Source organism: Macrobrachium rosenbergii, chromosome 5, assembly GCF_040412425.1.
Source record: "Macrobrachium rosenbergii isolate ZJJX-2024 chromosome 5, ASM4041242v1, whole genome shotgun sequence".
Classification (NCBI taxonomy): domain Eukaryota; kingdom Metazoa; phylum Arthropoda; class Malacostraca; order Decapoda; family Palaemonidae; genus Macrobrachium; species Macrobrachium rosenbergii.
Window position 1 is genome coordinate 45,200,490 of NC_089745.1, and position 12,677 is coordinate 45,213,166.

Genomic DNA, 12,677 nt, shown 5'->3' on the forward strand with positions numbered 1-12,677 from the left:
CGCAGCCTCAATGAGAGGGACACATGCAACACGGCCGTACCCCAGCGACTGCAAGAGTTGTGGTGTTGTTACTGCCACCATAATAAAAGTACCTGGTTTCGCTGCTACTGGTCTTCCAGCAGTGATGGTGGTGGTGGTGGAGCAGTAGCAGCAGCAGGTAGGTAAGTAGGTAAGAAAGAGGGAGCGGGCGGATGGGGTGTGCTAGGGAAAGCTGCAATAGGTCAATATCTGAAGTGGCCGGGTTTCGTGGGGAGATGCTCTCCTAGGTAGAGGTGAGTAAATCTAGGCAATAAAACTTCGATTAAACTGATTCGTAGTGCTTTTAGATTAATTTGGAATACACGAAGAGTTGTGTAGACATAAATAGCTCAAGGCATTCAAGCTGCACAAATGCTTAAAAACTGAACTGCGCCAAAAACAATGCACCACTATTTTTAAATTTTTATAGGGTGACCCTAACATGCAATAAGTTTTGTTTTCTAACAACTATGTATGCGTCTTTTCACAAAAATGCGTATATGTGAGTTGTTTGCGCAATTTCTGCCGTTCAGCCACACACACAATAATAAATGATTAAATACAACCAACATAACTGGGTCAGGAAGAGGTATCGTGAGCCTTTTTTGCTCAATAAGCTTAAATAACAGCAGACCCCTGAAGCCATAAGGAAATCTAAAAACAGCTTTATTAACTAAGTGAAAAGGAGCGTAAGGAGCATTTTGGTTTACATTAGATTCTTCGCTGCCTAAACTCAGGTCAGTCAACGTGGCGAACGCTAGACAAGAAAAGCTAGGAAAATGATTTATTCCAAAGAAAAAAATGATAATTATTTTCGAAATTCTCAGCTAACTTTCACTACGAAAACTTGATTCGTACACCCTCTTCATTGACTAAACTCACTGTTCTTCCCCTATCTGTTCTTCTGTCATCTGTCTGACTTAATAAAAAAAAATAAAAAAAAATGCTATGAACACATTCTAATAGGCCCTACTGTTTTATTCCAAAACTACTAGAATGTTTCTCGGCCTTATGTGTGGCACATAGCATGACCTATGTTCTTGGCTATGCACTTTCTGTGGTTCCAGCACCAAAATATGTCAATAAGACAGGCCACCTAACAGTTGACAGGGTAAAGACAGTTAATGATTTCCTTTCTTTAATGCACAGGTGAACCCCCAACTGTTTATAATGAAAGCAATGCAAAACCAGGTCAAAACCAGGTCAAGCAATGCAAGTCAGAGTAACGAGCTCAAGCAATGCAAAACCAGGTCAAAACCAGGTCAAGCAATGCAAGTAAGAGTAACGAGCTCATGGAAACTCTTAAAATTAACGTTTTTGTTAAAATTATACTGATCAAGGAGTTACAAGGACTAACAAAAGACAAAGCTGCGATATAATATGCTAAACCATCTATTTATAGTACAGTATACGATTCATAATTTGGTACTTATCATATCCTTTTATTTCTTATTCCCTGACATGGCATTTCCTGAACGTGAGATTTACACGATTTATTTATCTATATATAAAAAATTCATACTGTATATTAAACCACAATATCATTGCCATATTCCTAAATATCCAGTGTAAGCATATAAACACACACACACACACACACACACACACACACATATATATATATATATATATATATATATATATATATATATATATATATATATATATATATATATATATATATATATATATATATACTCTGACAATTTCCAAACAGAAACATAACATGACCTCTGTCCCCCGGACAAACCCCAAACAAATATCCAAAATTCGTTCACATTCAGCGAGAAAAAACCAAGAACTCAAGGAAATGCTTGGACGGACGATATCTACGCAGAACCTTTACAACGAAGCAAAGAAGCGCATGTCTCCTCCGTCGGTACTTTTCTTCAGGACCTGCGGATTACCACATGCGACCGACGCCACCCAAATGGAAGGACTCAAGCCACGCCCCGCGAGGCCCACAGCTTCGCGGGAATCCCTCGGAGCTGAATTGAAATATAAAAATCACAATCACCGATTCCTTAAAGGGTCCTCACTACCGGTAGCGGGGTTGGCTTTTTGTGTGTATGTGTGTGTGTTTGTGCGTGTGTGTATGTGCGTGCGTGTGCGTATGTGATTGTTATGATGGGGTGAACCTGCAAAACTAGAGCGTATTGCCTCTAGCCTGGCCCCCAATATGGCCTGTTTAAAAAGACATCCATATTAATGAACTTCTGAGAAGGACAATGCCCGAGAGTGTCTGTCGAGGCCCTTATCGCTCGGGTTTGAAATTGATTCTTTTATCCACCGTAAGTGGTTCAGGATGTGTTTAACTCTGCAGAATAAACCGATGCATATACTTCCTTTGGTTACGTCAGCATTGACTATATTTTACAAGACACTGGTCGCTCATTCTATTATGATATAACTTTCACGAGCATGTAGACAAAACGGAAAATGTTAAATATATAACCACAAGCTTATTTACAAATATTACGATTGTACAGACAGCACGTGTGTGTGTTCGTACATGTGTGTAAATAAATAAATAAATAAATATCATATGGTATATATATTTTACATACAAAGCGACGTATACTGAAAAAGTTTTCCGTACGGGGATTCATCCTTTTTCATAGCTCTTAAACGATGTACATGGCATTGACTGTCGTTTTGCGTAACTTTAGGCCACTTCCTATGTCTGTGTATGTGTGTGTGCGTGTATAATAAACATATATATACATACACATATATATATATATATATATATATATATATATATATACATATATATATATATATATATATATATACATGTATGTGTGAACGTGTAAATCATTTTTGGGACAAGGGTCTGATACACATTGTCAGTGTTTTCCACCATGCCTTCCAAACTTTCTAAAGCTGCTCTCTCTCTCTCTCTCTCTCTCTCTCTCTCTGGACATCCCAAGGGACGTTTGTTACTGAGTGAATGCACTTTTAAAACCCCTTTTCCTGCAGATTCTTCACTTGGCCCCTCCACCTTTTATAGCCACGCCAACACTCTTTGATTCTGCCTCTTTTACTTCCCTCAACCCTTGCCAACCCGCCGGCGGAGGAGCCTTAAAGCCCGCCAAAAAGCTGTGTGCCCGCCCCATACAGCCCTAAGGTTTCCACGAGCCCGACCACGTGTAAAGGAATTTAATTCGGAATCGTTACTCTGGTGAAACAGTGCTCAGTTCTAAAGGGCTCTAAGGAGTCTGGAGCCGATTCACACGGGTGATGCCCGCAGGTGAAACACGCCCTTGCGGCGTCGCCCCGTAAGGGCCACGATGCACTACCCCTTTGATTTGATCACATTAGGGATGGACTCTGGTGACAGTTCAAGAAATCAGAAATGTGTGGACACATTCCAGAAGGTTTCGCCTTCGCAAGCGCCTGTCCATGTGGACCGACCGAGTGAAGGTTTTCGGCAGGCTTCGACCATGGGCCGTGTTCACAGCCGCTAACTGATAGGGGCACAAAAACTAATGTAAACCTCCCAACCTCACCTAATCTCTCTTAACCCTTTTGAAGTTGGCGGTATCTTTTCTTAAAGTCTGGCCGAGTTTCTGACGATGTAGATTTTCAGGATACGCGAACATACAGAATACTAGCACCAAAAATTCCTGTCCACCCAGAAACATCCAGTCTCTCTCTCTCTCTCTCTCTCTCTCTCTCTCTCTCTCTCTCTCTCTCTCTCTCTCTCTCCGATAGCCCAAGAGCTGTTAAAAAGACAAGCGAAATCCGTCGGTCTCGAAATTCACGCTACGAACGAAAGAAACATTGAGTGTTTTCATCAAAAATGAATACGCTCTTTCCGTATTCAAAGTCGTATTCGTAAAGGCAAAACTTTGAACTGGTAGAGATTAAAGTTATTTTTTTTTGGCGAATTAAAACGAGTAAAAAAATATGGTTCACAGTAATCCGTCTGAAGACGGCACAGATTATTCCACAACCATTTTGTTGGATTTTCCTGCAAAAAAAATGTATACATATAATTACATATTCCAAAACGCTAGTTTTTGGAAAATTACGCTTTGGAATAAGAAAGATTACAGGTAAAATTAGGCGAAAAACGCACAATGAATTTGAGAAGTTCCCAACATTATTGTTACTGATATCATTACCATTATTAGTTTCCGATAATAGTCTTGTAAAAGGACGAACAGTACATGACAAATTAAAAAGGTTAAAACACACCTACAAAAAATTATCTGCCATAACAAAATGTAAAGGAACATTTATGGCACAATCTGAAATAAATGAAAAATAAAGGAACTTCTCAATAAAATTAACTACAAAATCTTTTCGTGTGTTACAGATACCAGTTTTGTAGGTAATGTAAGCATACAAAGTAAGACCAAAAGTGGAATGCTTGAGTCATTTTAAGTGATATAAATAAATGTTAAATATGGATTCCTGGTCACCATACCATACATAAAGACCCTTCGAAAGAGAGTTTTGTTTTGAAAGTTTAAAAATAAATAAACGAAAAAACGTAAACGACCGAAAACGAAGACAAGTCTGGCGACTCCAGCAGCGTCTCTTAAAGATCTCATATCGACGTTAATAGTCTTGTAGACAAATTTCTCTCTCTCTCTCTCTCTCTCTCTCTCTCTCTCTCTCTCTCTCTCTCTCTCTCTCTCTCTCTCAACTTATTGGTTCTTTGGCCAGTGTGTGGTTATCACCTCTGAACACAGTTGTTAGGAAAAGGTCTCTGTGGTCTCTATCTGATCTACCTCTTTATCTGTTGAAACCCACATTTTCACACACACACACACCTAGTGTATATATATATGTATGTGTGTGTATGTATGTATATATGTGTATATATATACTGTATATATACATACATACATATATATATATATATATAATACTATATATATATAACTAATTGTAAATAACATACTTATATGCATACAATATATATATATATATATATATATATATATATATATATATATATATACATATATATATATATATATATTGGAGAGAGAGAGAGAGAGAGAGAGAGAGAGAGAGAGAGAGAGAGAGAGAGAGAGAGAGAGAGAGAGAGAGAGAGAGAGAGATTCAAATCATTGTGGATTTCCCTTATATATCGCGTTTTCCTCTAAAAGAGTCATTCTCTATTGTGCTTAAATTGTTAGCTCTTTCCTATGCTTAAACGTATAATATACATTACACCGAATTACTGGACAGTAAAAAAATGCCCAGTTTATGAAGGAAAAGGACGATGTTTATGCACGGTATTGTGCAAACTCACTTACTTCCTTGCTATGCCATAATTCATAACAAGTAAAAAGTAATTACTTATTTACCTGCTGTGCAATCAAGGTCACTCAAAAGCCTTCGAAAGGGTACAAAAAATATTACCTTCCATTAAAATATTTCTTTCAAAACCGTTTCGATTTCTTTTCCCCTTTTGTCTATGTCATCCATCATCTCCACCCATTCTCCTTCCGTTTTTTTATCCTTCCTATTTTTTTCGTCTATTATTCGGAGACCTTTTTTTGGGGGTGGGGGGGAGGTTGAGGGAGGTCGCCGTTCCGACCCTATCACGTGGAGTCCCTCAATCCTCCCTCTTTCGTTCCTTCTTCCTTCCTTCCTTTCCAGCTTTCACCTACTCCATTCCCTTCTACTTCGCCTATTTCTCTTTTAATTTTTTTTTTCAGTCACGCTGTGCCCTACTTCCTTCGGTTCGTAGCTTTTTTTGGGAGGGAGGGGTCTTTTCTATGATATGGCTCCTTTCGGTTTGGCTATATGTATGTATGTATGTATGTATGGGTATATATATATATATATTACATCTATCGTATATTATATACATTATATACATACACATATATACATATATATATATATATATATATATATATATATATATATATATATATATATATATATATATATGTATATGTATGTATATATATTTATATATATGGATATACATAAATTTATATAGAGAATCTACAGGTTACTTTTTTATCAGATACGTATGTAATTGTAATAACCACAATGTTCTCTTCTCGATTTCTTCACTATCTGCTGATATGCTTGTCACTACAACGATATATATATATATATATATATATATATATATATATATATATATATATATATATATATATATATATATATATATATATATATATATATATATATATATATACTTTTTATCAGATATATATAAAATCTCAGGCTTTGTAGTGACAAGCTTATCAAAAGATTGTGAAGAAATCGAGAAGAGGACATTGTGGTCGTTACTAAATACACATGTATCGGGTAAAAAAAGTGACCAGTAGATTCTATATATATATATATATATATATATATATATATATATATATATATATATATATATATATATATATATACATATACATACATATATATATATACATACATACATATCTGCAATCCACTCACACCTAATAATTTAATGCAATCAAAAGATATTCCCCAACAAATGCATGCTCTTGACCCGCAGAACTCAATCACACGGACAGATTCCAACCCCACAAATACATCGAACCTGGCCCCAATATTTCTCTCTCTCTCTCTCTCTCAGGCCGTGAGGTTTCCTTCTTCATCCGCAATGAATTATCCAGATTTGGTTTCCAGCCAAACCATGATCGCGTCATACCAGAAACGGACTCTCTCGGTAACGGCACTTTTCCTCAAAAGTTTGGAGGATCTGGGTCCTCGAGTTGGGAGGATACACACAGCAGTGCCGAAAGGTTTGACAGTAATGTTCGGAGGACTGACAGTAATGCTGAGAGGACTGGCAGCAGGGTTAAGAAGATAACAGTGCTGAGAGGACTGACAGCAGTGCTGAGGGAATGAATAGCATAACTTCAGTCTGAGATGAACAAACTTTGGTTGACTGTGAATTTTGTCCAGAAAATTTTTCGATATTCACACACATTATGGTTCTCCAGAGGGTGCACTGACCGTTGACGTCACGAAGGCAGAGAGCCATAAATCAGTCCATATATAAAAATATAATACTATTTATGTTCCCGTATTCATCAAACACAACAAAAAAAAATCGTTAAACAAAACAGCACATGAAAGTCAGCAGCCATAGGTAATAAAAACGAAAGCAGTATCGTTTAATACAAGGATGATTCATTCAGCATTGTGTCCACTCAATATTTGCAAGTCGAAAAGATCAAAATTCCTTTTGGAAAAGGCGAAAGACATACAGAGAGAGAGAGAGAGAGAAAGAGAGAGAGAGAGAAAGAGAGAGAGAGAGAGAGAGAGAGAAACTTGATGTCAACTATACGCAGTGAAAACATAAAAGCATTCCCCGGGCACAGCGTGCCATGTCCTAGCATCGTTCCCTTCTGCTCTGTATAAACTTTTGGACCTTGCAAGTTGCAACTGCAACACAAAAAAAAGCGATGTGGTCACCGGTGTGAATGTAGGCGTGCTAGATTGACATGTTTTGCAATGTGTTGCCGATGCAAAGGGAACACATGTACCAGTGTGAAAGAAAGAAATGGAGAGGAAGAGGCATCAGACGTGTCTCTCTCTCTCTCTCTCTCTCTCTCTCTCTCTCTCTCTCTCTCTCTCATTTTCGGAAATAACACTCTTCCCTTCGTGTATAAGTCAGTTTACTTATTAACTGACTGCATTTTACTTGCCATCAACTTACAAAAGTCTTGCTTACTACTTATAACTTAGCAATTTAACCATATATAACAAGTACACAGTAAACCAGCTAATGAATTAGAATAACAAACAGAATAATGTGGAAGTGAAAACACAGGAATGACACGAGGGGCGGAATTTCCCAGACGCCCTTTGCGTCGCATGGCGTTGGAGACAAGGATGATGATGATAACGATGATAATGATAATGATTTTACACTGACCTTAAATTAACCAAAGATGGCGCACTTTCCTCATCAACACATATTCAATGTGTAAACCTGTATGCGGATACGAACGTGAATCTTGACCATACCTCAGGCCTATATATATATAATATATATATATATATATATATATATATATATATATATATATATATATATATATATATATATATATATATATATATATATTTATATATATATATATATATATATATATATATATATATATATATTTATTTATTTATTTATTTATTTATTTATTTATTTATTTATTTATTTATATATGTACAGTATATATATATACACATATAAAATATATATATATATATATATATATATATATATATATATATAGAGAGAGAGAGAGAGAGAGAGAGAGAGAGAGAGAGAGAGAGAGAGAGAGAGAGAGATACAGTCTAATAAACAAAACTGTACACCTGCACTTGAACACGATCATGAATTGTAGCCAACCATATGCTTCTTTCCTTCAACGCATGATGTACAGTGCACGAGACTCCTTTCACTATCACCGACTAGGCATCCGGTCAAGTGATCTATAAAAGCGTATAATCCCTTTGTGCAGTCTCACTACCCATCATCTCGACTCCTTATAATCCCCAGCCCCCGTTTTTAATTACCCTTCTCAGTCTGGCCGCACGGATCGCTGGTCGTCTCGTCTGCAATCTAGCATGAGAATTCATGAAACGTTCGACTAGCATACCATCAGATTTCCTTAAATGCTAAAGTGATCTGGGGTGAGATCTGAAATGTGAAAATAATCTGTTTGGAGAATTTCATGAAATGGTAAAGTAACTAGCATGAAATTATCCCAAAAGTAAAGGTAATTTTGAATGATATTTCTTGAAATGTTGGAGTAATCTGGCGTGAGATTTCCTGAAAAATTAGAACGATCTAGACCTACTGTAACAATAACGTAAGTTGGTTTGAATTTCCTGAAATGTTCAACTCATGTGAGATCTTCTGGAACGTTAAAGTACTCTGGTGTGAGATTTCCCGAAACGATAAATTACTCTGGCGTGCAATATCGTGAAATGTCACAAAATTCCAGCATGAAATTTCTTAAAATGTTACAGTAATCTAGCAGGAGATTTCCTGAAATGTTAAATAACCTGTTATGAGATTACTTCAAATGTTCAAATAATTTAACAGGAGATTTCCTGAAACGTTAAATAACCTGTTATGATATTTTATGATATTACCTGAAATGCTCAAATAACTTAATAGAAGATTTCCTGAAACGTTGAATAACCCAGTATGAGTTTATTTGAAATGTTTAAAGAGCTCAACAGGAGATTTTCTGAAACGCTGCATAACCTGTTATGAGATTACTTGAAATGTTAAAATAACTTAACAAGAGATTTCCTAAAACGTTAAATAACTCAGCATGAGATTTCACGAGAAATTAAAGTAACTTTGTGTGGGATTTCATGAAAGGTTAATTAAATCTAGCATAAAATTTCCTGAGGCATTAAACTAATTCAGCATGAGCGCTCCCGAAGCATTAAATTAGCTGAGCATGAGATTTCCTCAGAAGAATCTAACCTCAAGAATAAGTTTCGACCAAAATTATACCGTACCATTGAATCATAACCACTGTGACGTTGACGAAATAGGTACGAAACAGTGTATCTTACTTCTACCAGTCCATTTTATTTCCTTTTATTTTTCTACCTGTTTTTCGTCCCAGGGCTGGAAAAGGACATTAGACTGCGTGCCTCACTGGCCTTTGCTTCTGAAAAAATACACAACAGATTTGTGAATTATTTGCATAATACATCAAATCTGTTTGTTTACTTCATAAGAGGATCTCCTGGTATAAACTCCTTTACAAAAGTTGCTTGTGGTACTTGGTTTCGCAAAAAAATTGAAACTTCAAAAGATTAAATTAATGAAAAAACCTTTAAATGAAAAAATGCAGAGGAAAAAAACCTCGAATCTTAGGGAAAATGACTCCTCTGCTAAAGTCTTTATTTTAAGATTTATTTTCATCCATTCTTTTCCTTTCTCATTCTGATGATCAATTTTTCAAGACGGATTACAAACTATGCAGCACGCTGAAATAAAACAGAAAGTGGAAGTAACAAGAGAAGCAAGCGTGATAAATTTCGGAAATAGAATAACAATACATTACACAGGCATACGAGTGCATGGGCGTACTTAATACCCTACAACCTTCTATAAACGAAAGAACTGCAGACCTGTTATAACTTCAAACATTTAGGGAATACATACATATATATATATATATATATATATATATATATATATATATATATATACGAGTATATATATATATATATATATATATATATATATATATATATTTATATATATATATATATATATATATATATATATATTTATATATACATACATACATACATACACACACATATATATATATACACACATATATATATATATATATATATATATATATATATATATATATATATATAGAGAGAGAGAGAGAGAGAGAGAGAGAGAGAGAGAGAGAGAGAGAGAGAGAGTATATTTCATAATACTTTCTCTTACCTAAGAAATCTCATATTGTGTAGACGTAAGGGCCTCCACTTTATGGGCATGAGAAAATTGTAAGAGAGGTCGCCAGGTGTTTTGGTTCTTCCTTTTCCTACAGTAGGAGGAAGAGGAGGAGGAGGAGGAATCGAGGAGAAGGGAGATGGGAGAGAAGAGCATGACTAACGACAAAATAAAAAAAAAAGCGCAGACATACAAAAAAGCAATGGCACAGGGAATGCCTATTATTCGAAGGCAAATAACAACCCATCCATTCCAGGGCATACATGACCTAAAAAGAAATAAAAAGCAATAAAAATACAAGATAAAGATTGAGTAAAATACTATATTCGCGTTCAAAAACTTAAAGCATGAAACTGTGAACTATGGTGAATTTACACAAACAAGAAAATCTGTCGACGTAAATCTTCATCTAAAAATGATCTAGCAAGAGCTTTCCATCTGAGAGAGAGAGAGAGAGAGAGAGAGAGAGAGAGAGAGAGAGAGAGAGAGAGAGAGAGAGTAAAAAAAAAAGGAAAAGTTATTTCACAAAATGGGCAAAACTCGCGAGTATATAAACGATGAAATCATATACATTTGGCCCAAACTTGCGAGTGAAAAAAATAAAGAAATAAATAAAGAAAAGGCAGAGAAGAAGCGAGAGCAATTTGGTGAGCATTCTGTGTGAGAAAAAGACGACTGAGAGGATGGATGAGGAAGAAGGAGGAGGAAGAAAGAGGGAAGAGGAGGAGGAGGAGGAGGAGGAGGACCCTGATAAAGAGCGCGGTGGGAAAACAGGAGAAAGGGGTGAAATGCGGAAGGATAAAGGGACGACACAGACGGCGAGAGGAGGGGAGGAAGACGGTCGTTTCGGATAGACAGGTGGTGGTGCCGGTGACGGTGATGCGAGGGACGGCGAGGAAACAAGAAGAGAGAGAGAGAGAGAGAGAGAGAGAGAGAGAGAGAGAGAGAGAGAGAGAGAGAGATTAGGCATACTTCAGGCAAAAGAGAGAAGAAATTTTTCTTGAGCGACATGTCAGCAGAGAGAGAGAGAGAGAGAGAGAGAGAGAGAGAGAGAGAGAGAGAGAGAGAGAGAGAGATTTACTAGGCATATTTCAGGCAAAAGAGAGAAGAGATTTTTCTTGAGCAACATGTCAGAAAACAGAGAGAGAGAGAGAGAGAGAGAGAGAGAGAGAGAGAGAGAGAGAGAGAGAGAGAGAGAGAAATTTATTAAGCACACGTCAAGCGAAAGAGAAAAGACTGAATAACATGTGAGGAGAGAGAGAGAGAGAGAGAGAGAGAGAAATTTACTAAGCACACGTCAACCGAAAGAGAAAATACTGAATAACATATGAGAAGAGAGAGAGAGAGAGAGAGAAGGGGAGGGCTTACTACTTACACATCAAGCGATAGAAGGAGAATTTACTGAACACCATGTCAAGAGAGAAAGAGAGAGAAAGAGATTTCTTCATGATAAATATCGTAATAGGAAGCTATTTTCCAGTAAATAAATCACAAACATACACTTTTTTTTCATTTTGAATGAAAAATTCAATATCAGACCTGATGGAAGAAGAACGAAGCATGGTGGCCAAGTGTCCTGTGTATTTAAGCGGATTACTACGCAAAAAGCTGCACTAGGCGACACAAAGGGCATACATAATATAACCGTCAGCATAATATATTCAGAGACAAAATGAAATATACGTCATAATTTATCAGAAAAAAAATACATAGTTTAACCTTATCATAACGTAAATAATTACTTCATGAAAATAACCTGTATTTATTATTATTATTATTATTATTATTATTATTATTATTATTATTATTATTATTATTATTATTATTTTGCATTTTTAATATATTATTTTGTCTTTCTTTAATTCGCTTCACTAACCAATATTTGCTTTTTATCTTTTATTCATTGAAAGTTTTAAGAATTAAATAAAAAAAAAATTGTAGTCAAAGACAATTCATATTGGCGGAAGCACGTTCCGCAAATCAAAAGCAGAGGCATAAAAATCTGATTTGGAAACAAATAAAAACAGAGGCGAGTATTTTTCTCCGTGATCCTTTGCGCCTGGTGACTGCGACGCCATTTGAACTTTGGCCATATTTTGTCAGCATGACCCATTTATTATAATCTTTCTCATTTGAATAAAGTGTTCGGGGATAAACTCTTGTAACTGTCTGGATATCATAAAGCACATTACTCGCCTCAAAACTTCGT